Source organism: Heterocephalus glaber, unplaced genomic scaffold, assembly GCF_053883595.1.
Source record: "Heterocephalus glaber isolate CG9 unplaced genomic scaffold, H.glaber_assembly_v1.0 deba00001571, whole genome shotgun sequence".
NCBI lineage: Eukaryota > Metazoa > Chordata > Mammalia > Rodentia > Bathyergidae > Heterocephalus > Heterocephalus glaber.
This window is the reverse complement of record NW_028258356.1, coordinates 7862891-7890157: the sequence shown is the minus strand read 5'-3', so window position 1 is coordinate 7890157 and position 27267 is coordinate 7862891. Positions and strand designations below refer to the sequence as shown.

General features: G+C 37.5%; 1 long non-coding RNA gene and 2 pseudogenes across 4 annotated transcripts in view; all 3 read right to left on the bottom strand.

The window, feature by feature from the left end:
- LOC110349222 (uncharacterized) overlaps positions 1-27267 on the bottom strand; it is a 158207-nt gene that overhangs the window by 49934 nt on the left and 81006 nt on the right. The gene's annotated exons all lie outside the window — the stretch shown is intronic.
- LOC101718091 (ubiquitin carboxyl-terminal hydrolase 1 pseudogene) lies at positions 8151-9942 on the bottom strand (annotated as a pseudogene).
- LOC101718424 (uncharacterized protein C2orf42 pseudogene) lies at positions 17312-20364 on the bottom strand (annotated as a pseudogene).

Sequence of the window (27267 nt, the reverse complement as noted above, 5' to 3'; positions counted from 1 at the left end):
GCAGAGCAGACTAAGAGAATGTGAAGACAGAATATCAGATACAGAAGACAGGATAGCAGTTAAGGACCATGAAAACAGAGATTTCTTAAAGATAGTAAGGGACCATGAGAAATCAATCCAACAGCTGCTAGATGATGCAAAGAAGAATAACATAAGACTCATAGGAGTCCACAAAAAAACAGGACAAAGTACAACTGACATAAAAAAACTGTTCACAGAAGTAATAGTAGAAAACTTCCCAGACAGAGGTAGAGAATTGGACGTACAGATAAGTGAGGCATATAGAACTCCACCCAGCCATGACCAAAAATAATCTACACCTAGACATATAATAGTCAAGATCCCAGAAACCCAACAGAAGAACAAAATTCTACAGGCAGTTAGAGAAAAGAAACAAATCACCTACCAAGGGAAGCCCATCAGAATCACAGCAGATTTCTCAACACAGACTCTCAAATCAAGGAGAGCCTGGAGTAAAGTATTTCAAGCCCTAAAAGAAAATAACTTCCAACCTAGACTGTTGTATCCTGAAAAATTATCTTTCAAAATTGATGGGGAAATTAGATACTTCCATGACAAAGAACACCTGAGAAATTTCATGAACACCAAACCAGCACTCCAAACAATTTTAAGCAATATCCTAGAAAAAAGACAATGAAGGTCACAACTACATGAGGCCCAGCAGAGAGAAGCCACCATGCAAAGTAAGACACTAAAGTGAAAGGGGGGAAAATAAGAAATAAAAGAGCCAACAAGAGTAAAACATCATGACAAGGATGAGTCAATATCTGTCAATTATAACTATCAATGTTAATGGCCCCAATTCACCAATCAAAAGAAATAGACTGGCAGAATGGATTAAGAAGCAAAACCCAGCAATAAGCTGTATACAAGAAACACACGTAAGTCAAAAGAAAATCCATAGACTGAAAGTAAAAGGATGGAAAACAGTTCTCCACATGACAGGAACCCAGAAAAAAGCAGGGGTAGCAATCTTATTTGCAGACAAAGTAGATTTCAAACCAAAACTAATTAAGACAGACACAGATGGTCACTACATCCTTGTGAAGGGAACAATCCAAGAGGAAGAGATGACAATCCTAAATATATGTGCACCAAATACGAATGCCCCCAACCATGCAAAACAAATATTAATGGACATGAAAAACCAAATAAGCACTAATACAGTGGTAGTGGGGGACGTCAAAACCCCTCTATCACAAATAGACAGATCAATTAGAAAAAAAAATTAACAATGAAATTCTAGAACTAAATGAAGCTATTGAATAAATGGACTTAATAGATGTTTACAGAGTGTTCCACCCCATAAAAATCAGAATGCACATTCTTTTCAGCTGCACATGGGTCATTCTCCAAAATAGATCACATGCTAGCTCATATGACATATCTTAGTAAATGTAAAAGAATCAAAGTTATCCCCTGTATATTATCAGACCATAGTGCAATACAATTGGAGATCAATAACATAAGAAACCGCAAAACACCCACAAATACATGGAAATTGAACAACACCCTCCTGAACAACCAATAGGTGACAGAGGAAATTAAAGAAGAAATTAGACAGTTTCTACAAGTAAATGATAATGACAGTACAACATACAGGAATCTATGGGACACAATGAAAGCAGTTCTATGTGGGAAATTCATAGCAGTGAATGCCCATATTAGGACAACAGAGAGAACTCAGTTAAATAACTTAATGCAGAACCTCAAGCTGCTAGAAAAAGAAGAGCATAAAACACCCAATGCTTGTACAAGAAAGGAAATTACAAAGATCGGAGCAGAAATCAATGCAATGGAGACTAAGAGAATGATACAATAAATCAATGAATCAAAGAGTTGGTTTTTTGAAAGAATAAATGAAATCGATAAACCTTTAGCCAACCTTATCAATAAAAGGAAAGAAAAGGCTCAAATCCATGCACTTAAGAATGAAAAAGGTGAAGTCACAACAAATCTAGCAGAAATCCAGAGAATCATCAATACCTACTTTGAGAACCTGTACTCTAATAAAATGGAAAACAGAAGAAATGGACAGATTCCTAGATACATACAAATTGCCAAAATTAAATGAAGAAGATATAGAAATTCTAAACACCCCAATTACAATGAGTGAAATTGAAAATGTAATAAAAACACCTACCAACAAAGAAAAGCCCAGGTCCTGATGGCTTCACTGCTGAATTGTACAAGACATTTAAAGAAGAACTATCGCCATTACTCTTTAAACTCATCAAGGAAATTGAAAGGGAAGCAAGGCTTCCAAGTTCATTCCTGGAAGCAAGTGTTACTTTGATTCCAAAACCAGGGAAAGACCCAACCCAAAAAGAATAATTACAGACCAATCTCCCTAATGAACATAGATGCAAAAATCCTCAACAAGATACTGGCAAACAGAATACAGAGTGTCATCAAGTAGATCATACACCCTGACCAAGTTGGATTTATCCCAGGGATGCAAGGATGGTTCAATATCCATAAATCAATAAATGTAATACACTATATTAACAGAGTCAAGGACAAAAACCACATAATCATCTCAAGAGATGCAGAAAAAGCATTTGACAAAATCCAACACCCATTCATGATAAAAACACTACAGAAAATTGGAATAGGAGGTCTTTATCTCAACCTGATTAAGGCTATCTATGAAAAACCAACAGCCAACATCATACTAAATGGTCAAAACTGAAAACTTTCATGCTAAAATCAGGAACAAGACAAGGATGCCCACTATCACCACTCCTGTTCAATATAGTTCTGGAAACATTAGCCACAGCAATTAGAAAAGAGAAAGAAATAAAAGGAATAAAGATAGAAAAGGAAGAAGTGAAACTGTCATTATTTGCTGATGATATGATACTTTACATAGAAGACCCAAAAAACTCAGTCAAAAGTCTTCTAGACCTAATTGACAGATTCAGTAGAGTAGCTGGATACAAGGTCAACACTCAAAAATCAATAGCCTTCTTATACACAAATAGCAGACCCATTGAGAGAGAAATCTGGGAAATAATTCCTGTTACAATAGCATCTAAAAAAATGAAATATCTAGGAATCAACCTAACAAAGGAAGCAAAAGACCTCTACACTGAAAACTACAGCACTCTGAAGAAGGAGATTGAAGAGGATATAAGAAAATGGAAAGATAGTCCTTGTTCCTGGGTAGGAAGAACCAATATAGTGAAAATAGCCATACTTACAAAACTATTATATAGATTCAATGCAATGCCAATTGAAATTCCAACAATATACTTCACAGAGCTAGAGAAAACAATCCAAAAATTAATTTGGAAACAGAAGAAACCTAGAATAGTAAAAGCAATTCTAGGCAACACAGACATGGCTGGGGACATCACAATCCCCAACTTGAAACTATACTACAGAGCTACTGTGATAAAAACAGCATGGTACTGGCAAAGAAACAGATTCGAAGATCAGTGGAATAGATTAGAAGATGCAGAAGCAACTCCAGACATACTCAGTCACCTCATCTTTGATAAAGGAGCCAATCACCCTCATTGGGGGAAAGATAGCCTATTTAATAAATGGTCTTGGAAAAACTGGATTTCAACCTGTAAGAGATTAAAGCTAGAGCCATACCTACCACCGTGCACTAAACTAAGATCAAAGTGGATTAAAGATCTAAATATTAAGTCAGAAACAGTAAACTTGCTGGAAGATAAGTTAGGTAGAACTCTTGATGACATTGGCATAGGAAAAGACTTTATGAACAAATCTTCAGTAGCACGGGGGCTAGCACAAAGAATCAACAACTGGGATCTCATTTTATTAAAAAGCTTCTGCACTGCAAGAGAAACTACCAACAGAGTTAACAGACAACCTACAATGTGGGAAGAAATATTTAGCAGCTGTAGCTCAGACAAAGGTCTACTATCAAGAATATATAAAGAACTGAAAAAAATCAGACCTCCCAAATTCAAAGACCCAATTCAAAAATGGGCATCCGAAATGAACAGACATTTCTCAGACAAAGAAGTAAAAGCAGCAAATAAATATATGAAAAAATGCTCAACATCACTGGTCATTCGAGAGATGCAGATGAAAACAACACTGAGATTCCACCTCACCCCAGAAAGAATGGCTGCTATCAAGAAATCAACCAATGACAAATGCTGCCGGGGGTGTGGAGAGAAAGGAACCCTTCTCCATTGTTGGTGGGAATGTAGATTGGTGCAACAACTGTGGAAATCAGTATGGAGATACCTCAAAGAACTAGGACTAGAGGTCCCATTTGACCCAGCTATTCTCCTACTGGGAATCTTCCCCACAGAATTAAAAGAATCATACCACAGCGATATCTGTGCACCTATGTTTATAGCGGCACAGTTTGTAATAGCTAAAGCTTGGAAACAGCCCAAGTGCCCATCGACTGGAAACTAGATAAAGAAGATGTGTTTTTTTTTTTTAATAAAATGGAGTACTACTCAGCCATAAAGAATGAGAAACTACAGACATTTACACCTAAATGGATGCATATTGAGGCCATACCCTTAAGTGAAATAAATAGGACACACATGTGTAAATACCGAATAGTTTCTCTAGTGTGAGAAATTGAAAGTGTAAAAAAGGATGAAAATGATTAAAATGAATAATTGCTAATTTCAAATAAGAAAAGGTCCAAGGGTTTGGGGATGGTGGAAGGGAAAGGGGAAAGGGAAGAAGGGAAAAAAAAATTATGAGAAAAAAAAAATGGAATCAAACTCTGTGTAAATAGGGAAGGGTGGATGGGGTGAAGGGTGCACAGGTAATGGGAGAAAAAATAAAAACTAAGATACATCATGTTCTGGTACAAACACCCAATGATAAACGTAAATGTATTTTATACATAAAATGTACCAATAAATATATATATGAAAAAAAATAAAAAATAAAAGAAATCCACCAGAGAATCCTGGACCTCAAACAGGAGAGGCCTGTACAACCAGATGCAGCAGCAAAAACTCTAGATAACATTCCCCCAAAGGTCCATCCCAGAGGAAAAGAAAATTGGCAGCAAGCCAGGAATTAAACCAAAAATATCAACAACAACAAAAAAGTAGAAATGAAAAGACACCTAAACAAGATGCAAACCCAGATTTCCAGGTCACCAAAGGGAAACCTAGGGGACTAAGAGATAGAACAACCTGAAACTGAACCACCTGGACTCCCTGAACTGGCAATGACAGAGCATCTGGAAAAAATGAAATCAGAAATAATTTCTCAGTTAACAACAGAGATAGTGACCATAGTGAAAGACATGATTAATAACTCTAGGGAAGACACAGATAAAAAAATAGAGGAGCTGGCCTGGGGATTTAGCTCAGTGGTGCTGCTGCCTGCCTTGCAAGTGCAAGGTCCCAAGTTCAGTCCCTGGTACCAAAAAAAAAAAAAAGAGAGGAGCTCAGGAACATGATGGTATCCATGAAGGCCCAGCATAGGAAAGAAATGAAATCCATAAAACAGACTCAAACAGATATTCAGGTGATTAAAAATTCCACTGAAAGTATATAGAGCAGTATAAGCCAATGTGAGGACAGGATATCAGATATAGAAGACAGGATTGCAGTTTGTGACCAGGAAAAGAAAGATTTCTTAAAAATACCAAGGGAACATGAGAAAACAATCCAGCAGCTATTAGATGATGCAAAGAAGAATAACATAAGACTGATCAGAGTCAATGAAAAAGCAGGAGATAGTGCAAACGACATAACAAAAGTGTTCACAGAAGTAATGGCAGAAAACTTTCCAAGCAGGGGAAAATAATTTTACATAGAGGGCAGGGGATTTAACTTAGTGGTTTTGCCCCCTGCTGTGGAAGTGCAAGGACCCAAGTTTGATCCCTGGTACCAAAAAAAAAAAAAAAAAAAAGAATTTTACATAGATAGGACTCCAGCTAGCCATGATCAAAAGAAAAAAAAAAAAAATCCACACCTAGGCATATAATAGTCAGCATTCCAGAAACCCAACAGAAGGACAAAATATTGAAAGCACTTAGAGAAAAGAAACAAATCACATACAAAGCAAAACCTATCAGAACAACAGCAGAGTTCTCAACACAAACCCTCAAGTCAAGAAGAACCTGGAGTGAAATATTTCAAGCCCTGAAAGAAAACAACCTACAACCCACATCGATACACCCTGCAAAAATATCTTTCAAAATCAATGAAGAAATAAGATACTTTCACGACAGAGAACACCCGAGGAACTACCTGAATACCAAACCAGCACGCCAAAAAATTCTAAACATAAGGCTAGGGATATAGCTCAGTGGTGCTGTGCCTGCCTGGCAAGCACAAGGTCCTGAGTTTGATCCCTGGTACAAAAAAAATCTAAACAATATCCTGGAAAAAGACAATGAGGGTCACATTCCATGAAGCCCAACAGAATGAAGCCATCAGACAAGGCAAGAAATTAAATGGAAAAGGGAGAAAAATGAGTAAAAGAGCCAACAATAGGAAAATATCATGACAAGGATAAATCAGTACATATCAATTACAATCATCAATGTCAATGGCCTCAATTCACCAATCAAATTCACCAATCAAAATAAACAGACTGGGCCTGAGACTTAGCTCTGTGGTTCTGCCATCTGCCTTGCAAAGCACAAGGACCTGAGTTTGATCCCCGGTACCAAAAAAAAAAAAACCCCAAAAAACAAAAAAAACTAGACTGGCAGAATGGGTCAAGAAGCAAGATCCAGTAAGATGCTGTATACAAGAAACACACTAAATTCAAAAAGAAATTCATAGACTGAAAGTAAAAGGACGGGAAACCAGAAAAAAAACAGGGGTAGCTGTCCTATTTGTAGACAACATAACAAAACTAATTAAGAGAGACAAAGAAGGTCACTACATCCTTGTAAAGGGAACAATCCAAGAGGAAGAGATGACAATCATAAATATATATACACCAAATACTAGTGCACCCAACTATATAAAACAAGTATTAATGGACATGAAAAACCAAATAAGCACTAATACAATAGTAGTGGGGGACCTCAATACCCTGCTGTCACAAATAGACAGATCAACTAGACAAAAAATCAACAACAAAATACAAGTCAATCAAACTCTTGAACAAATGCACTTAATAGATGTCTACAGAGTGTTCCACCCCACAAAACCAGAATACACATTCTTCTTAGCTGCACACAAGTCGTCCTCCAAAATAGACCACATGCTAGCTCATAGAACATGCTTAAGTAAATGTAAAGGAATTGAAGTTATCCCTTGTATATTGTCAGATCATAGTGCAATGAAATTGGAGATTAATAGCAAAAGAATCCACAAGAACTTCACAAACACATGGAAGTTGAATAACACCCTCCTAAACAACCAATGGGTGACAGACGAAATTAAAGAAGAAATTAGAAAGTTTCTATAATTAAAAGACAATGTCAGTCAACATACTGGAACTTTTTTTTTTTTTTACAATTTAAATTTTATTGATCTCCAGGTTAAATTCAAGGTCATACCTCTCTTAAGTTTGATGTATTATGCATAGATTGTGCAGAATGAGTATGAAGAGATACAAATCAGTCCATGCCCAAAAAGATGTACTAGAGTACAGAATCATCTCCATAAATATATATAAAATTCTTGTGAAGATAAAGGGGACCATCTGGTTTTTCTGGGACACTTTCCAAAGTGATTCAAGGCACAAAAAGCATACCCCAAAGTGAATACACACATTCTAGGTTTTGTGCTTCTGCTATGGCCCATCAGAGATCAGGCTTCACAAGTGATCAAACTAAATGTACTGAATGAGATTCTGCTTCTTAGGCAGGAAAGCACAGACCTATAAATGTAGATAATTTCTCCAAACATGGAGAATACAAATACAAGCACTTTATTTTAAAAAACAAACACAAAAGATTGGTGTAAGTCCAAAAGGTTTAAATGCTTCCATTTTGAATAATACAATTCAGAATCTATATGTTTGTTGCCAGGAACTAACACATCACTTGTCTCTATGAAGGAAAATGAATTCTAAAAATTAACATGGTTTTTCAGTATTTCAAATCTCACTATTATATAAAAACCTACAGAGACCCATAATATCTGATAGCTTTAAAAGATAAGCTAAAAGATTGCTGTAATCAACATTACCAATGTTGGCCAGGCCTCTTTAATATATACACAGGGAAAGTACACCCACTCTATAATTTCTTATAAAATAGCAAGTAAGGAGTAGATGTAGGAGATGTAGAAGGGGAAAGAGAATTCAGAAAGTCCTTCTCTTGGGTAACTTTCACTTCAGAATCATCAAAAAGCAGCCACTTCCCCTCATACTCCTTTAAAATTTGAACTGCACAGGAAATTTTGTTCTCAAATCCACTCATGGAAATGCCTGTTTGGTCACTGGATTCCTGGTTCCTGTCCACTTCATGGGTCTCATTAGTACTGTTAGTCTCAGAACTCCTACTTTCAGCAAATGCTGTGCCAGCAGCCTTATCAGGCTTAGACGCTTTGTTATAGAGCTCATAATCTGCTTTGCTCTTTTGTCCTCTAAGAAGTCTAATAGCTTCTACATTTTTTTGTTCAAAACTTTACTTGGCTGTGTATTTCCACCAACTCTCATGGACACTTCTTCATTGTCATAATTTTCAACTGCACCCCTTGCTTCCTTAATTGCACACAAGTGGCTCTGGCTTACTCACTTCACACATCTAGTCAACCACAAAATTCTCCTTGTCCAGTTCTAAGCTGCTGAGGTCGATGACTTTAACAGAAGCAATGTAATGGCCACTGCTAATTGTAATGCCACTGTGCATTACAACTGCAAATAATCCATAGCTGTCATTGGTTGGCCTTGTGCTCCATTCTTCTAGCAAAAACTTAAGAGGTGTCAGTAAGGGAGTGCTGATGTTGGAAAGTCCACCACTGTAATAATCAACCTCTAAGCCTCTAGCAGCAAAGCACTTCAAATGAATGGTTATAACTTCAGGCATTTTGTCAAACTGAAGACTTTGTTCAGCTTCAGTGTAATGATGGCAATTTTCACAGAAATATTTAACTTCTCCTACAATCCTCTCCACTGAGGCAAACTGTGAAATTGCCCACCTCAAGGTCTTCATTTCTGTTTTGGCTCTGGAGAAATTTCAGAACTCTCCTCTACTTTGGAAAGCCCGTCTTCTTGTACTGGTACACTGATGTCCTGGAAATCTTCTCTTCTTTCTGTCAGACTTTCACATTTCACATTCCAAGCAACAAGTTGTCAATACCAGCTGACCTTGAAATAATTTTTCCACTAATTCAAAGCCAATTTGCACTACACCTCTGTTTATGGGCTTAACTTCATTAACATCTATAGGTTTGATGTCTTCTGGAAATTCAAGTCCACAACCTTGAGTTGTATTGTCACTTTTGTACTTCCCAAAGTCCTCTTCAAGATCAGACTTGCTTTCTTTAGACTGTCCTTTGGATACCTGGCTTGCTGTTAGTTTTGCCAGACTACAGAATTTAGAAAGAGTGCTGGGTTGCTTCGTTGCAGACTTTAACCAATTTATTTTAACTCTTGACTTCTTTTGTTGAGGGTCTTATGCTCTCAATTTCAGAAACAAACTTGGGGATTACTTTAGGAGGACTCTCCAGTGTATCCGCAGTAGCTTTCCTTTTTGATCTCGTTTGTCTCTGGTTCTCATCCAATGACTGGTGTTCCTTGGAAACTCTGACTTTTTCTTCACATTACCAAATTCAGTGTCACTTTTTCTTTTCCCATTCCCTTTTGGAGGTTTTTCTTTATAGTCCTCAGAATTCTTCATATTGTCCATTTCCATGCTGTTAATTCCACTCACTTCCTCTGATGAGGTTTTTCTCCTACCTTTGTAGATAATTCTGTCACATTTTTTTACTTCTTTTTTTTAGGAGTTGTCATGTTTCTTGAATGTTTCCCAAAATACACTGTAATACTTCCTGTGCATCATGCTGTAGATATCCTTCGTATATAGGGTTGAGTTCCCTGAGTGTGTTAAGCAGTCGTCTTGGCTGAGTAGCAAGCTCATCAGTGTATTTCTCTGGATTTAGGGGGAAACTAGCCTGAAGCTGTTCCACTGAAATGATTAAGGACTGTAAACTGCATATAAGTTCATAACTCGGCCAAAGAATCTTCTTTGCTATTTCCCTTGTCTTTTTTTTTTTTTTTTTTTTTTGGTACCAGGGATTGAACTCGGGATCTTGCGCTTGCCAGCCAGGCGCTGGAACCGTTGAGCTAAATCCCCGGCTCTCCCTTGTCTTTTTGATTGGCTTCATCCTTTAGCGCCTTTTTCTTCTTTGAAATAATATTAAATAAGTGCTTCACTCCAGATTTAAAACCAGGACAAAAACATAATACATGAAGTACACTGTTAAGATAACAAATATTGCCAAGATTATTGCGTCCCACAAACGGCAGCAAGTTTTCTCTCTTCTCACAGACTATAGGTGAGGACTGTGCTGCAGGAACAACTTCGTAAATTTCTGATCCTCTATATTCAGAAGCTTTTTCTTCATTTCCTTGAGAGTCTGTAAAATCTAAGGCTCTCTTAGTTTTCTTTTTCTGAAAAAACTTCAAGGAAAGTCTGTTTTTCGTAGATGGACTACCTCTTGAAAGCCCATTACTCTCACTAGGTATGACACCGGAATTTTCTTTCCAAATCTGAATGAGATGACAAGAATTTACAGAGGGCAATTGTAATCAGCAATTTTATCCAGTCATGGGCCGGCCCTCGGTGCACCAGCAGCTGCCGAGCCTTTCCCAGCGCAGCCAGCACTCAATCCCAGGCTGAGCTCGCAAGGCCACTCGTGAGCCGCCCATACTGGAACTTGTGGGACACAATGAAAGCAGTCCTATGAGGAAAATTCATATTAGTGAATGCTGATATCAGGAAAACAGAACAAGCTCAAATAAACAACCAATGCTGAACCTCAAGCTCCTAGAAAAAGAAAAGCAAGACAAACCCAAAGCTCGTACAAGGGAGGAAATTATAAAGATCAGAGTAGAAATTAATGCAATGGAGACTAAGAGAACAATACAAAAAGATCAATGAATCAAAGAGTTGGTTCTTTGAAAAAATAAATAAAATTGATAAACCCTTAGCCAACCATATCAAAAAAAGGAAAGGAAAGGCTCAAATCCATGCAATTAGGAATGAAAAGTGTGAAATTACAACAGATCCAGCAGAAATCCAGAGGATCATCAATGCCTACTTCCAGAATCTATACGCCAATAAGATGGACAATACAGAAGAAATGCACAGATTCCTAGATACATATGAATTACCAAAGTTGAATGAAGAAGACCTAAAAGTTCTGAACAACCCAATATCAACCAATGAAATTGAAAAAGTAATTAAAAACTTACCAACAAAGAAAAGACCAGGCCCTGATGGCTTTACTGCTGAATTTTACAAGAAATTTAGGGAAGAGCTAATGCCACTACTTCTCAAACTCTTTAATGAAATTGAAAGGGATGCAGTACTCCCAAACTCATTTGTGGAAGCAAGCATTACCTTGGTCCCAAAAGCAGAGAAAGACCCAACAGAAAAAGAGAACTACAGGCCAAACTCCCTAATGAACAGACATAAAAATCCTCAATAAGATACTGGCAAACAGAATACAGAGAATCATCAAGAAGATCATATACCCTGACCAAGTTGGATTCATCTCAGGGGTGCATGGATGGTTTAACATATGTAAATCAATAAAAGTAATAGGCTATATTAACAGAGTCAAGGACAAAAACCATATGATCATCTCAACAAATGGTGAAAAAGCATTTGACAAAATCCAACATCCATTTGTGATTTAAAAAAAAACCTACAGAAAATTGGAATAGATAGTCTTTATCTCAACCTGATAAAAGCCATCTATGAGAAAACAACAGCCAACATCATATTAAATGTTCAAAAACTGAAATCTTTCACATTACAATCAGGAATAGGTCAAGGATGTCCACTATCACCACTCCTGTTCAATATAGTTTTGGAAACATTAGCCATGGCAATTAGAAAAAGAGAAATAAAAGGAATAAAGATAGGAAATGAAGAAGTGAAACTGTCATTATTTGCTGATGATATGATACTTTACATAGAAGACCCCAAAAACTCCACCAAAAGACGCCTAAACTTAATAACCAGATTCAGTAGAGTAGCTGTATATAAGGTCAATACACAAAAATCAACAGCCTTCTGTACACAAACAACAGACTCATTAAGAGAGAAATTGAGGAAACAGTTCCTTTCACAATAGCATCCAAAAAAATGAAATATCTAGGAATCAATCTAATGAAAGAAGCAAAAGACCTCTACTTTGAAAAACTATAGCACTCTGAAAAAAGAGATCAAAGAGGATATTAGAAAATGGAAAGACATCCCTTGTTCCTGGGTAGGAAGAACCAATATAGTGAAAATGGTCATACTACAAAAACTGCTGTATAGATTCAATGCATTCCTAATTGAAACCCCAACAGCATATTCCACAGAACTAGAGAAAACAATCCAAAAATTCATTTGGAGCCATAAGAGACCCAGGATAGCAAAAGCAATTCTAGGCAACAAAGACAAGGCAGGGGGTATCACAATCCCCAACTTGAAACTATACTACAAAACCACTGTGATAAAAACAGCATAGTACTGGCAAAGAGAAACAGACTTGTGGACCAGTGGAACAGATTAGAAGATGCAGAAACAACTGCAGACATACTAAGCCACCTCATCTTTGACAAAGGAGCCAAACACCCTCTGTGGAGGAAAAACAGCCTCTTTAGTATATGGTGCTGGAAAAACTGGGCCTGAACTTGCCAAAGATTAAAATTAGAATCATATCTTTCACCATACACTAGAGTAAAATCGAAATGGTTCAAAGATCTAAATATTAAAACAGAAACAATAAACCTGCTGGAAGATAGGTTAGGTAGAACTCTTGAAGACATTGGGGTAGCAAAAGATTATATGAACAAAAACTTCAGTCGCACGGGAACTAGCACAAAGAATCAACAACTGGGATCTCATTTTATTAAAAAGCTTCTGCACTGCAAGAGAAACCACCAACAGAGCTAAGAGACAACAACCTACAATGTGGGAAAAAATTTTAGCAGCTGTAACTCAGACAAAAGACTACTATCAAGAATATATAAAGAACTGAAAAAAATCAGACCCCCCAAATTTAAAGATCCATTCAAAAATGGGCATCTGAAATGATCAGACATTTCTCAGACAAAGAAGTAAAAGCAGCAAATAAACATATGAAAAAATGTTCAACATCACTGGTCATTCGAGAGATGCAGATGAAAACAACACTGAGATTCCACCTCACCCCAGAAAGAATGGCTGCTATCAAGAAATCAACCAATAACAAATGCTGGTGGGGGTGTGAAGAGAAAGAAACCCTTCTCCATTGTTGGTGGGACTGCAGACTCCCACTGTGTAACCACTGTGAACATCATTATGGAGATACCTCAAAGAACTAGGACTAGAGGTCCCGTTTGACCTAGCTATCCCCCTGCTGGGTATCTTCCAAAAAGAATTAAAAGAATCATACCACAGCAATATACGTGCACCCATGTTTATAGAGGCACAGTTTGTAATAGCAAAAGCTTGGAAACAGCCCAAGTGCCCATTAACTGAAAACTGGATAAAGAAGATGTGTTTTTTTTGTAAAATGGAGTACTACTCAGACATAAAGAATGAGAAACTAGAGACATTTATAGGTAAATGGATGCATATTGAGGTCATACTCTTAAGTGAAATAAATAGGACACACATGTGTAAATACCAAATAGTTTTGCAATTCATAATAGCTAAATTTTGGAAACAGTCTAATGTTCATCAACAGATGAATGCATAAAAAATGTTATTTATACACAATGGAGTTCCTATCTGCCATAAAGAAGGATAAATTTGAATTATTTGTAGAAAAATGGATGTACTTTGAGACCATAACGTTAAGTGATGTAACTCAGACACACAACCTTAAATATCATATGGTTTCTCTTATATGAAAAATTCAACATATATATTACAAAATATAAGGCAGGTAATAGGAAAAAGAAAAAATAGGAGAAAGAAAAAAATATTGTAATCCAGCAGACAATGTATCTAAAAGTGTACCTTAGTACAACTGTCTTACATGTTTTATATATTCTTTGGCCTATTAGTCTGGTTTTCAGTCTGTATATATGATAATTATACATGATAATTATATGATATATGATAAAAAATAAATACATTTGATACTGGAAAAATAAAAGGGAGATGTAAGGAGGAGGGAAAAAGGGAATTGAAATATGTACAGTACTGTACCAATCCCTTACACTGAATGTAATCATTATGTACTGTAAATATGTACTAACAAAAGCAAAAAAAGTGACAAGAACAATAGGATAAGTATGTTTAAAGCAAGGGGGGAGTATTTTGAGGGGAATTAATGGCAATGTGTCTTTACTGTAATAAATATTTTTTTATTTCAACATTAAAAAAGAAACATTTAACAATTTAAAAAAAGAAATATTTTCATAGTTCTGAGAAGCAACAGTGAAAATAAATTTGAGAACATATATGTTTAACATTATTCTGGTTCAAACATCTCTGCTTGTTGAAGTTCTGCAGGCACATTGGGATATAAATAATTAGGCGCAGTTTTTGTATGGTTAAAATAAAAAGATGATCAAAGTATGTTCAAGGACATAGTATATTGCCGTACTTATTTTTTTTGTTGTTGTTTTCTTAAAGAGGAGGAGAATAATGAGAACAAATATCACAGGAAATATACTCAGTAGTTGAGGTACATCAGTCATGTAGTGAGTGAGCTTCAATTTTGTTTAGAGTCCAATTATAAAAGACTAGTTGCTCAATAAGAATGGAAGCAGGCATCTGTGGATGAATAGTCTAATTGAAGTTGATTCTCAGAAGAAATGATTCGACCAACCAAGGGGTGACCCAGGATGACATACAAGATTCCTCTATACTAGTAAGTGGTCCCAGAATTGGCCAGCAGGGCTTGTTTGTTTTTAATTTAAAAAAAATTTTTATTAGTACATGTTGCTGTGCATAATGATTACATTCCTCATGAGGAGTTGGTACACGTCTATAATACACTTCGATTCTTTTTTATCCCCTTCCTCTCTCCTCTCTTACTCCTTCCTCCATTTCTTAGTCCCCTTCCCTTTGGAGAATAGTTTGAAGACTGGAAGAGAATAACCTTGCCACAGACTGTATTCTTAATCTGTCTGTTAAATTGAGTTTATATGTGTTTTGGAGTCCATTAGTTGAGGCTAGCAACTTACATATCCAATGTGATCAAAACATATGGTGACTCCTTAAATTTTTAAAAATTATTGTAGTAAGAGTCACATTTCAATTAATCCTACTCAAAGTCCTCCCCCCTCCCACACTTCGAATACACTTATTCCATTATTCTTGCCACTTTTTGAACCACTTCTAGAATTCCCCTTTTGTGTGTCTTTATGAAGTGTGATTAAAAAATGTGGTGAGGGCCAGGGATTTAGCTCAGTGGTTCTGCTGCCTGCCTTGCAAGCACAAGGACCTGAGTTTGATCTCCGGTACCAAAAAAAAAAAAATTGTGGTGAATGTTTCTGGTGAGTGCCATGCAATAGAAAGACAGGCTTGTAAAAACCTGATGATAAATGGAAAAAATGGAAATAAAGTCTTTGTAAATAGGGAAGGGTGGAGGGTGTGAAGGGAGGGCTAGGAATGGGGAAAAAATAAGAACCAAGATGCATTATATAAAGGTACAATTCCCAATGAGAAAAAAAAAAAACCTGATGATATGTCCTCATCTATCTTATTCATTGGATCTGGCACTGTGTGACTTCTGGCTCTTCCACAAGATCAAAATGACCATGAAAGGTAAATGTTTTTACTTAATTCAGAGTATCGAGGCAGCCAGAATAGCACAATCAAAGACACTCACACAGGTGTAGGTGTATTATACCCTCTGTGATGCTCAGGTAAACATATGCAAAACCTGTTAGGTGGAGCATAATGTGGGTGTAAATCCATGGTTGACAATTTTGCACAGGTGCACACACTTTGCATTCATCTTACCAAGTGGCTAAACACAAATAGTGCTTCCCATATCCCTCAGGCAAAGGTACTGAATCGCACAGCTGGCTACTATAACGCTAAAATAAAATTCTTCAGTAGAAAAGTAAGGGATGTGTTTGTGGAATCCAATGCATGCTCCGTGGGTACAGATGATTCAACAAGCTATTTTGAAACAATAATCTTTGGTCCCAATGATTAATAACAAGGGTAATGTCAGTCTGAAGCTGAACAGACAAGTGTAGGTCAGATGTCCTTGCAGAAGTATTTTTGTGTGAGGTTGTGATTCTGAGTCATTTGTGGTAGTTACCCTCAGGCAGTCAAGAGTAAAGACCCTTCCTTCATGACCTTCAGGCTTTATTTATTTCTTGTGTGTGTTATGGTTAACACAAGTTGATTCTGATAACTTTCACACTACCACTAATTTTGGTTACATTTCTTAACAGCTCTGAGCCTTGGCTGCCCTCTGAAAAAGGGATAAAACAAACTCACAGGGTTATTTTCTAGATTAGATGAAACAATGTATAAAAGCATGGTAAATAGCTATAAATATATAGATATATATTTGAAAACCCTTCCGTAAACATTAGACTTTAAACCCCCCAAAAGCTAATTATAAATAACACCTTAAAAGAAAAGTACAAGGAAACACTTTAAAACTAAAATTTCATTAGAAAGATACATTTTAACCTAAGGTGTATTTGAGAATAAATATTATCATCAGTAGATGCTGACTAGAATGTCAGCATACTTAAAATAATCATATTTTTCACATGGATTTTTATTTAATTATAAAAGTACCATATTTGTCATAAAAATTAATAAAATACAGAACCATATAAAGGAAGAAAATCTCACCTTACAGAGATAAGCCCTTTTATTTTTAAACATATTTTTTCTAGTTATTCTAGTTCTCTCACTCTTCCTCTCCCTCTCCGTAGTTTAAATTGTGTTATTAATGTATCTCTAAATATATCATATATCTTCCAAAAAGTTACTTTTAATGGCTGTACAGCATTCCACTAAGCAGCTGTGCAATAATTTAACACTTTTCTGTTGCAAGATAGTTTCCAATTTTTCATTACTATAATTAACCTGGGTTCAGTGTACTCATGTCTACTTAAATTATTTTACTTACTTAGTTTTGCTGTCCTAGGATCAAACTCAAAGCCTTGAGTCCTAGGCAAGCACTCTATTACTAAGCTACATCCCCAACCCCTTAATTATATTTTAATCAGCATTATTTTTACTGGTTTTGTCATGACCATAAACCAGAGCAGTAAGAAATACATTTGAGAAAAAAAAAAAGAAATACATTTGAGAGACAAGTATGAGCATGGGTGTGTGGGTGCACAGTATGGGGTAGAAGGGTTCAACCTCTTCCTCCCTGGAGCCTTTTGTCTCCTTTGCAGGGATAAAGCTTTCATTTTAATAGAATCCTCTACTGGCAGCACAGGAGCTATTTCAAAGCAGGAAGGAAAACGCAGAAAAGTAAGGGTGTGGGGGAAGGGATATTATGAGAGGAAAATGTGCTTCTCATTTTCTATGCATACTATGAATTAGAAATACACAAGGGGTATATGAAAAGAAACGCAGAATGCAGCACTGACCACCTTTGTATACTTAACATTTTGTGGTTGAGAACAATGAAAATGTCCATTTGCTAACATATTGAAACCTCTGGAGAGGTGAGAAAGCCTTGGAGGGCCCCGTGTATATTATAGGAGGAATGCTATATTAGGTTAATCTCTGTCTTTAAAGGATACAAAGAAACCATGTGGGTGATGGAATGTTTCATATCCTATCTGGAGTGGTAGTTACAACAGTGTATACAACTGTTGAAATTCTGAATACTTAAATCTCTGTATTTTATTAAATATAAATTGTATGTCACTTTTAGAAATTGTTCACAGATATTTTTCCTGCTAGCAAAAATAACATATTCATTCTAGAAAGTTAAAAAAATTGAGATAAGCACAAAGAAGGAAATAAAAATTACCTGGACTCTCATTGCCCAGTAATAAACACCCTTAATATTAGGTCATTGCTATCAGGATTTTTATTAGCCTGCCTGCCCAGTTATGTTATCTAAGGCAGCAAATAGTTATCATAATATAGACATTTTCTTTTTTCTTTTTTTTTTTTTTCATCATTTGGAAAAACTAGTGACACTGTGCTTTATTTGAGAACAGAATAAAGAGCATGGCCAGAGCAAGGATGGTCCTTTACATTTTGTCCTAACCAGAGAAATATTAACTTTCCAACACTATTAGTGTAAGGCTGAGTGCTGCTAACTTCTGAAAGAATTAGAAAAACATTGAAATAAACTTTAAAGAAAGTGAGCCGGGTTTTTCTTCCTTTTAAAACTCTAGCCAGAAATCCTGCCCAATTTATAATGAAGACTGTATACAGCAGCACTGAAAAGGCTATTTATAAGAATTTTTCCTCAATAAAACCCACTTGAATTCTCTGAGAAATGGAATCTTAGCTAAGAACAATTCACTAAGGAAGAGGACCATCTAGTATTTGAAGTGGTCAGGGTTGGGGATGTGCAAATTTAGCAGCAAAATACTCTTGTCTCAAGGGAAAGTGATAGTGGTCAGAGGGGCCAGTTCCAGTGGCTGGTCCGGGGGGGCCTCTGGTCTTGGTAGTCTGCCACATGCCTGTTCCGGTGGTGACCGTACTCAAATTTGATCCAAAGCTCACCAACCTTGGATTGGGGAAGGATATCTGGGATCCACTCAATGATGAAAGGTATTGGCTCCTTTTGATCTGAGGAAGTATTGCCAACTTTGAGGAAAGTTTTTAGCTCCAAGGGTCGCAGCACTGGTTGCTTTTCTATTCGGCCATAGGTTTCTGCTATGTTCTCTACTTCCACTTTAGGGCATTTAAATAGCTCATAAGTCCCATCTCGGTTCTGGATAAAACTATGGGTAATTTCCAAGGACATCTCTGGAGTATCTAAGATTTGTTTAACTTACAGGATATTAGTGATATGCCAGGTATACTTGGAAAATGTTCCCAGTGGCAAGGCATCTTTTCAAACAAAAGCTGTGGTGGAGTTGGGGAGCCATTTTTTTGCACTTCCTATGGATATTCTCTGTTGCAGGGCAACAAAAAAGGACTGAGCAATGTGGAATACCAGTGGCTCAGGTTTGCCATCAAACTGATAGTGCATGGTTTGATGGATTCGCTCAGTGACACTGGCCAGCCAATCTTGGAAGGATAAAGTCACTTGTGCCTCATCTAACAGCTGACCACAGGACTGCCTTTTTAATGAAGAAGCAACCACAGGCTTTTTCAGGCCACTCTTCCTTAGATTACTGCTCACTGCGTCTTGAGGCATTAGTGAACTATTCATCTGTGCACCAGATACTTCATCCTTTTTCCTCTTCTTTGGCTTAGAGCCAGTAGACTCAGAAGCTGATACAGTTGACTCCGAATGACAACCTAATTGGGGCACAATAATCTCTTTAAGACCGCTGGAATCAAAATTTAGGAAGTCTGAGAATTCCTGAGCCAATGTCTCGTCACTGGCAAAGGCACAGATACAAGCAAAGAAATGAATGCATGTCTGGGCTGCATCATCCTTACAAGCACTTGACTTGTGCGATTTCAGAGACTGGCAGGAGCAGAAGAAGCGATGCTCAGGCAAGCTTTTGGCATTGATTTTCTGCACAAAAGATGTATGCAAATACCCCAAACTATGCTTCTGGCTTGCCTTGCATTTCACCACCAGGATGTTTTTGGTGATCCTCTGTACCAGAGGACCCGTGGGTTCTGTGGCCAGTTGCCCGATGGTCTGTTTGGTTTCTGCGGAAGCTTGCATGGCATTCAGGACTGAACTCTTCAGTCAGAGGGGTGGCCTCCGCCTGGCAGTTCACTGCCAGCTTGATATGCTGGCACTGGTTTTCCACAACACCTTGGGTGGCAGCTTTCAAGCAGGAGGGGACATAACACCGTCCAGAGCTCAGCTGAGTGATGATCGTCCCATCTACGGTCTGGATTGTCGTTTGTGAAACACCTAGCTCCACAAAGCATCGGTAATCAGGGCCGCAGTCTCTCTGCCGAACTGAGTAGACCTGCAGATCAGAGCCAGTGATGATTTTGACAGCTTCAACACTAGGCTGCTTTCGTGCACCATAGCGGAAAATGGTCCCACATGTCTTGTTCTTACAGCTCAGTCCCCAGGTTCCATTGTATGTGCCACATTGGGGACACCTTCTGATTCCCCTCAAAGTGGCCTTCCCCAAATCAGATAAGAAAGCTGGGACTTTAGTTCTCAGAGAGTTTGGTTCAATTTTTCACAAGCCCTGTATGAGCTGCCAGGGCATCTGGAAAACAGCGTAACCTGAATTTATAAAACCTAAAGCGTATTTCATTAGTTTGGGATGATCAGAGAGGATAGGTAAAGACATGATCATGTGCAGAGTAAATAATACTGCTTAACCCAAGTCTTCTGAAGTTTGAACTCTATGGTGTAACAATGCAGACATTCTGCCTCTTCCTTCTTGACCAGCCAATGGCAAAGCTCCTCCTCAATATTCGACACTTAAAGATTTCTACCACCTTAAGTGGAGATCTTGGCCATCTCTTCTGTCTTGGTCTGCCACGGCCTTTTACAAATGCAATATAGACATTTTCACTAATGACCAGGCCATTTATCAAATTAGTTCCTGTGCAAGCATTTTCCAGCTTAACACTGACTTCCCTCCTCACTATCCTGTCAACATGCTGAAGGAAGCTACTCCCTGAACGTTGGATGTAAATGTACATAAATGTAATGGAAATTGACCTAAAGTGGATTTTTTTAAAAAAACGAGATGTGTTTCATGAAGTCAGTGAACACAATGTTGGAAAACTATAGAGTCATCAAAAGCTATCTTTTGACAAGTGAGGTGCTAGAGCTGAGAACATCTACTAAGAAAAATAAGAAGGGAAGATGATGCATACTTCACAAGAGAAGGATTTGATTATAAAAGATGAAAAGAAGGATCTAGAAAATAACAAAACTCAAATTATTTTTGTCACAAAAGTTATGATAGTACAAAAGCTAAACATAAAGTGAAGGATGTATTTCACTGTCATACAATTTTGTCCAAAAGAAAAACCAAAATATCATTTTAAAAATTCATTCCAAATGAAATACTTTAAAAATTACTTTCTATAACCAAGCTTCTTACATGTTAATGTGCATAGAGATCAGCTACAAATCTTGTTAAAATACCCATTCTGATTTAATTAGGTCAGGGTAGGGACCCTAGATTCTGGGTTTCTAACAAGCTCCCAGGAATGTGAATTCTGTTGGTCTCTGGACTTTGCTTTGAGTAAGAAAAACTAATATGGTAGTATTAGATTCACTTTATTATTTTTATTGGTGCATATTAATTATACAGAACAGTGGATTTTGTTTTGGCATATTTGTATATGAATATAATATACCTTGACCTCTCCACCCCCCATTAACTCCTTTCTCCTTTTCTTCCCCCTTCCCTGATTCCCTTCCTTTTCTCTAAAAATCTCCCTTCTACTTTCAAGTTATCTCCCTTTTTTAAAAATTCTTTTATTTTTTCTGGATTCCTCAGTAGACTTACTTTAAATCACCTTTATCTGGTACTAATTATCTTTGAGTATTGAGAAATGTCTGCCTATTATTTCAGTTATTTCTAATTTACCTGTTATAGACCTGCAAAATATGTGGTTCTCAATAAACAAAATCACCTAGAGGGAGTGTTGGAACATAGATTGTTTGACTCCACCTCCTGAGTTTCTCATTTGTTAGATCTTGGTTGGGTCCAAATATTTGTATTTCCTACTGATTCTGAGGTGACAATATTATTGCTCCTGGGACTATATTCTGCTTAGAATTTTTATTTTCTTCTTTGTGCTTAGGTGTATTTTCTAAGCTTTCAAGAATGAATGCATGTTATATCTGTAACCATAACTGTTTAGAATGATTGCAAAATACTTCCAAGGAGTTGCTCATAATACCCAGCTTGTATGTTCCATTTGTAACACAAAACAAAGATACAGATAATATGAACAAGCTGCAAGTATTTAAGTATCTAAATGTTTCTGGTATTACTGAATTCAGTGACACAACTCCCTACCCAAGGGTTCAGGTTTACCTTGCATAAATAAATCAGTAGTCTTCCACTGCTTTGATTATTGCATATCATTTTGTATATTATTAATTATATTTATAGAGAGAACAATGAAATACATGCTAGGTCGGGTTAGATTATTAATCGTTTTTAATCCATGTTCAGGGTGAAAGATTCACCCTCAATTCACAAGTGGCCGCTGTGCCATCATCTTGTTGATTGTGCTTGCATTATTACTATATAAGCTATTCACCACACACAGTTTCTTTTCAGGGATACTTTTGAGAGTATTGTTTATTTAAAAGCAGATAATACAACCTGAAAAGCCATATACTTCCAACTGTAACCTGCACTAAACTCAGGCAAAAAACTAGCATCAGAAAAATCCACTACCAACACCTTTGTTTAGAGAAACTGTCACTCAGGGTACTTCATCTCTTACTATTGTTAATCAGAGTTTCCAATTGGCCTATAGTACTGGGATGCTTTGTCAGATGTCCAGTGAAGAAGTAGTTTGTAGTACTAAGTGATTGTTTCTAGAGTCAGATTCTAGTTCAGAACTGTCTTCACCACTAATTACAAGCTTTATGGTCTTAAGCAAGTGATTAGATCATTCTTTGCCTCAGTTTCATCTGTAAATTGGAAATATTAATAGCATATTTTTCACAATGTCAATGTGAAACTTGTATCTAGATGTCCCCCCAGCCTCATGTGGTCATAGGCGGGGAGTATCAAAGGTGGCTGGATTAGGGTGTGTGAATGTGCATTAAGGGTGTGACCGTGGGATTAAGGGCATGGATAATGGAACCCCCACTCTGGGTATGAGTGGCTCCAATTGACAAGCTTGTAGCCAGGATGGAATATAAAGGGACAGAAAGAAGGGAGGCTGTTGCTGCTTGTTGCTCACTGCTTTCTGCCTGCCATGCCATGAACTGTTTCTCTGCTATACTGCCCTTCCTTGGAGCCAGCCAGCTATAGAATGAAACCTCTACAAACTATGAGCTGAAATGACCTTTCCTCCTTCAACTTTTAGGTGTCGGGTATTTAGTCCCAGCAATGAGAAAAGTAACTAAGACAGTTCACATGGTTAAAACAATTCCTGGCACATTAAGAATGTAATAAAAGAGGCCTGCCATTCTATCAGTAAGTGCACGTAGATCCTGGGGAGCAGCTGTGTGGCCCAGACTGGCGCAGCTACAGGCAGATCCCAGCCAGGCCTCTGCCCAACCCCAGAGGCTCCCACACACCAGCCCAAGCCAAAGGCCCACTCAGAAAAGAGCTGCACAGGCGCACAAGCTTCAGCCAGAGGCCCACCATACCATCAGCCACAGGCAAAGACCCACCTGGAAAAGAGCTACACAGGCACACAAGCAATACCCAGAGGCTTGCCCCAATACCATTGATAAGTGCATGGAGACCCTAGCCAAAGCCTGCGCAGACAACAGGAAGTGGGATGCACAGCCCCCAGCCAAAGGCTCTCCTAGACAACAGCTACATAGGGGCCCCAGCAATAGGATCCCTACATACAATCCCAAGTGTGCTCAGGCCCCAACCAGAAGCCCACCCAGACAGCAGGTCAGCTCAGGGATCCAGAAGGCCACCACTCTGAACCCAAGAACTGCTATACTGGTGAGCCAGAGAGTAAAGTCTGCTAGGTGGCTTGCTGAGAATTCAAGACCACTGGGTGAGCAAAAAGTCGCCTCAACAAAGGCACAGCAGGCTGCATCTGTTGAAATGAGAAGACACATAAATAAGTTTCAAAACCAGATTCCAGATCACCTAAGGGAACCCCAAAGGGCAACGAGATGGAACAGTCTGATACTCAACCACCTGGACTCCCTGAACAGGCAACGAAAGAGGACCTGGAAAAAATGAAATCAGAAATAATTTCTCAGATAACAGCAGAGATTGTGCCCATAGTACAAGACATGATTAATAAATCTAGAACAGTCACGTATAAAAACATAGAGGAGCTGAGGAACATGATGGAATACCAACATAGGAAACAAATGGAATCCATAAAATGGATGCAAACAGATTTCCAGGAGATTAAAAACTCCATTCAAAGTTTATGCAGCAGAATGAGCCAATCCAAGGATAGAACTTCAGACATAGAAAATAGGATTGCAATTAGTGAATAGGAAAAAAAAAATTTCTTAAAAATAGTAAGGGACCACAAGAAATCAATCCAGCAGCTGGTAGACAATGTATAGAATAACATCAGACTGATCGCAGTCAATGAAGAAACAGGAGAGAGTGAAGATGACATAAAAAAAACTGTTCACATAAGTAATGCCAGAAAACTTCCCAAGCAGGGGAAAAGAACTTGACACATAGATAAGTGAGGCATATAGGACTCCAACTAGCTGTGATTAAAAAAAATCTACACATAGGGATATAATAGTTAAGATTCTAGAAACCCAACAGAAGAACAAAATTCTACAAGCAGAGAAAAGAAACAAATCACATACAAAGGAAAGCCCATCAGAATCACAGCAGACTTCTCAACACAAACCATCAAGGCAAGAAGAGCTTGGAGTGACATATTCCAAGCCCTAAAGGAAAACAGCCTCCAACCAAGACTGATGTACCCTGCAAAACTATCCTTCAAAATTGATGGAGAAATAAGATAGTTTCATGACAAAGAGCATCTTAAGAACTTCACGAATACCAAACCAGCACTCCAAAAAATTTTGAACAATATCCTAGGAAAAGACAATGAGGATCACAACCCCAAGAAGCCCAGCAGAATGAATCCATCAGGCATGACAAGAAATTAAATGCCAAGGGGGGAAATCCAAGAAAAAGAAAAAGTCATGACAAGGATAAGTCAATACATAGCAGTTATAACCATTAATGTTAATGGTCTCAACTCACCAATCAAAAGAAATAGACTGGCAGAATGGGTCAAGAAGCAAGATCCAACAATATGATGCATACAAGAAACACACTTAATTCAAAAAGAAATTCATAGACTGAAAGTTAAAGGGTGGAAAACAATACTCCATGTGACAGGAACCCCCCCCCCCCAAAGCAGGAGTAGCTATCCTCTTTGCAGATCAAGTGCATTTCAACCCAAAACTGGTTAAGAGAGACAAAGAAGGATACTACATCCTTGTAAAGGGAACAGTCCAAGAGGAAGAGGTGACAATCATTAATATATATGCACCAAACACTAGTGCACCCAACTATATAAAACAAATACCAATGGACATGAAAAATCATATAAGCACTAATACAACAGGAGTGGGGGACCTCAATACCCCACTGTCACAAATAGATCAACTAGATGAAAAATAAGCAATGAAATAGTAGAACTCAATCAAACTCTTGAACAAATGAACTTAACAGATGTTTATAGAATGTTCCACCCCACAAAATCAGAATATACATTCTTTTCAGCTGCACATGGGCCATTCTCTAAAATAGACCACATACTCACTTATAGGACATATTTAAGTAACTGCAAGGGAACTGAAGTTATCCCCTGTATATTATCAGACCATAGTGCCATAAAATTGGAGATCCATAGCAAAAGAAACTACAAGAATTTCATAAACACATGGAAATTGAACAAAACACTTCTGAATAACAAACGGGTGACAGAGGAAATTACAGAAGAAATCAGACAGTTCCTTCAATTAAATGACAATGACAATACAACATATCAGAATCTATGGGACACAATGAAAGCAGTCTTATCAGGGAAATTCATAGCAGTGAATGCTCACATTAGGAAAACAGAGCCAGCTCAATTACAGAACCTGATGCTGAACCTCAAGCTTCTAGAAAAAGAAGAACAGGACGAACCCAAAGCTCATACAAAGGAGGAAATTATAACGATCAGAACAGAAATCAATGCAATGGAGACTAAGAGAATGATACAAAAAATTAATGAAGCCAAGAGTTGGTTCTTCAAAAGAATAAATAAAATTGACAAACCCTTAGCCAACCTTATCAGAAAAAGGAAAGAAAAGGCCCAAATCCATGCAATTAGGAATGAAAAGGGTGAAATTACAACAGACCCAGCAGAAATCCAGAGGATCATCAATACCTACTTTGAGAAATTATACACCAATAAGATGGAAAATACAGAAGAAATGGACAGATTCCTAGATACGTGTGAATTACCAAAGTTGAATGAAGAAGACCTAAAAATTCTAAACGACCCAATATCAATCAATGAAATTGAAAACATAATTAAAAACTTACCACCTAAGAAAAGCCTGGGTCCTGATGGCTTCACTGCTGAATTCTACAAGACATTTAGAGAGGAACTACTGCCACTACTGTTTAAACTCTTCAATGAAATTGAAAGGGAAGCGATACTCCCAAATTCATTCCTGGAAGGAAGCATCACCTTGATCCCCAAAGCAGAGAAAGACTCAACTGAAAAAGAACTATAGGTCAATCCCACTAATGAACATAAATGCAAAAATCCTTACTAAGATACTGGCAAATAGAATGCAGAAGATCATCAAGAAGATCATACACCCTGACCAAGTGGGATTCATCCCAGGGATGCAAGGATGGTTCAACATACACAAATCAATCAATGTAATACACTATATCAATAGAGCCAAGGACAAAAACCATATGATCATCTCAATAGATGCAGAAAAAGCATTTGACAAAATCCAACATGCATTTGTGATAAAAAGTCTCCAAAAAAATTGGAGTAGACAGTCTCTACCTCAATCTGATAAAACGATCTATGAAAAACCAACAGCCAATATCATACTGAGTGGTCAAAAACTGAAATCCTTCACACTAAAATCATGAACAAGACAAGGATGTCCACTATCACCACTCCTGTTCAAATAGTTTTGGAAACATTAGCCACAACAATTAGACAAGAGAAAGACACACATCTTTTTTTTTTTTTTTTTTTGGTACCGGGGATTGAACTCGGGTCCTTTCACTTGCGAGGCAGGCAGCGGAACCACTGAGCTAAATCCCCAGCCCTAGACAAGAGAAAGAAATAAAAGGAATAAAGATAGGAAACAAAGAAGTCAAATTGTTATTATTTGCAGATGACATGATACTCTATATAGAAGACTCTAAGAATTCCACCAAAAGTCCTCTAGACTTAATAACCAA